Source organism: Protopterus annectens, chromosome 9.part0 (assembly GCF_019279795.1).
Source record: "Protopterus annectens isolate FY-2018-M chromosome 9.part0, PAN1.0, whole genome shotgun sequence".
Lineage (NCBI taxonomy): Eukaryota > Metazoa > Chordata > Ceratodontiformes > Protopteridae > Protopterus > Protopterus annectens.
In genome coordinates, this window is record NC_056743.1 from 384,183,822 (window position 1) to 384,186,321 (window position 2,500).

Genomic DNA, 2,500 nt, shown 5'->3' on the forward strand with positions numbered 1-2,500 from the left:
TGAAGATCGTGCCTAAGGGTCTCAGGCAGTGGAAATACCCCTCAGGGGTTAAAACGAACTCAGAATTCCACAAGACACTTATTGCTTTCTTTAACCAGCAGGGGCTTTGCTTTCTTGACATACTAGTAAAAGAGTACACGGAACAAATGCTAACTCTTGAACAACAATTGCAAACCTTAGAACATGAAATTAAAACCAATTTAGACTTTAATCGTTATCAATACGACTACGGAAGAATTTTTTCTAGTATTGACTCACTCCTTATAAAGATTGGTGAAACCAAAAAATGGAAGATCAATAGAGACATGACGGCATACGCCAACGGCAATGCGTATCCCGATCCGCCGTCCAACAGAACCAACAACGTTTCCTATTTTTCCCCAACCAACGGGGTAGATACAACTAATGAAAACACATCCGCTAATGCAGCAACTAACACTGGGGTAAACAACAATAATCAGGTTGCGTATGGCGAGGTCCTCGACAGCAATCAAAATAGAAGAAGTGAACGTATTCATAATCTAAATCAGCAAAAACAACAACAAGGCGACAATAGCCGAGTGGATTATACCAACCAGGGTTTTCAACCAGTAGCTCACAACAACAGGCGGAAGAACGCCCAGAGGAAGAACCAGAACAACAACAGGAGAACATTCAATCGCCGCAAGAGGTAACAGGCTTTGGTTCTTTCCCTGTTATTACTCTAAGTGACAGCAATGACTTTAAAATCTACAATTATACATTGTTCGAGATTCCAACTGAATTTGTAGAACTGCTGGCAAAAGGCTTTAATTATTCACTTCCACATAAGCCAGATTTAGCCAAAGCTCTCTGTGACCTTAAGCTTTACACTCGCAAACTCAACTTAAAAATCTTGTTAGGTGACAATGAAAATGTGTTTAGTACCGAGCGAGTGGCAAGCACATATAATCCACCATTGGACAACAATGTATTAGTGTTTGAAAGAGTAGTAGAAATTCATCTAAGAGCATTGAACAGAGTATTTTCATCACAAACATACTAATATAGATATGTATAATTTGATAGACCTAGTAAAAGCTCACAACATTCGGGTTATGAAACCCGATAAAGGTGGGGGGGCAGTTCTTATGTATGAAGATGATTATGAGAAGCAGATAAAAGAAATGTTATCAAGTGATAACTACACAGAAATCTCAAAGAATGAATTAAATCAGGCCTATCAAAAAATAAAAAATTCATTGAGTGATTTGTATATCGAAGGGTCTATAGGTACAGAATTGTATCAATATTTAACTATGCCAGCTCCTATGATTCCTGTCATCTTCGGAGTTCCTAAACTCCATAAGAACATTCATAACCCTCCATTTAGGCCCATAATAGATGGACGTCAGTCCATAACCTATTCTTGTGCTAAGTGGGTCGACAACAAATTAAAACAAGTACTTAAAAATGAGCCACAAATCTGCAAGGACTCTTGGTTCGTCTTAGAAAAATTAAATAATATTCCATTTCAAGCCGACTTTGCGTTCATGACAGCTGACGTCAAAGATTTATATACAGCAATTCCACAAGAAATAGGTGCAGAATGGGTTAGAGATTTTTTATTGAATAAACATCTGCCAGGTGAAGATATTGATTTGATTATATCTTTGTTAGAACTAGTTTTGAAAAACAACTTTTTCATGTTTAAAAATGACTTGTTTCTCCAGTCAACAGGTGTAGCAATGGGCTCCCCTTGCGGGGGGTCCTTTGCCAATTTAGTAATGGCGTTTTGGGAACATACTTTTTTGTTTCCACAAAAAATATTTAAAGATCTAGTCGTCTGGTATACACGATACCAAGACGACATACTAATGATTTTGAAAACTAATGAAGAAAAAAATGCCATTGAACTTATTGATAAAATGAACTCTTTCGCATCATTTCTAGAGTTCACTTATCAGTTTGATGTACTATCGATTAATTTTTTGGACATCAACATAAGAAAAGATATTGAAAAGATGAAATACACTACTTCCATTTATAGAAAACCTCATTACAGTAACTCATTCTTACACTTCTCGAGTTCCCATCCCTCCTTTCAAAAGAAAGGTGTAGTTAAGAGTCAGGTAGTACGAGCATCTAGGATGTGTTCAGAAGAAAGTTCTTTCTTAGAAGAGTGTGACTTCTTGACTACCATGTTCTTGAATAGAGGCTATCCTCGAAGACTGATAAATTCAGTTATTCAAGAAGTAATAAGAAAGAGGACCATTGGAATATTAGGCCCTCTTTTAAAAATACAAGATAGCAACAACCTTTTAGACAGAACAGGAGAAACTGAAGTTTTTGATAATTTCAGAACTGTAGAAGAAGAGGAGGAAAAAAAACAAGAACAACAAAAGAATTATAACATTAGTTTTTCCACACAGTTCAATTAATTAAGTGTAGAATTTAGACGCATCCTAAATAATAACTGGGAACTCCTAAAATTAGGCCAAAACTTTCATACTAATATAGGACAAAATCCCATAGTAATCTT

At 36.2% G+C, this 2,500-nt stretch overlaps 1 protein-coding gene across 3 annotated transcripts in view; it reads right to left on the bottom strand.

Moving 5' to 3' along the window:
• Positions 1-2,500, bottom strand: part of SORBS3 (sorbin and SH3 domain containing 3) — a 1,673,489-nt gene that overhangs the window by 887,404 nt on the left and 783,585 nt on the right. The window lies entirely within an intron of this gene.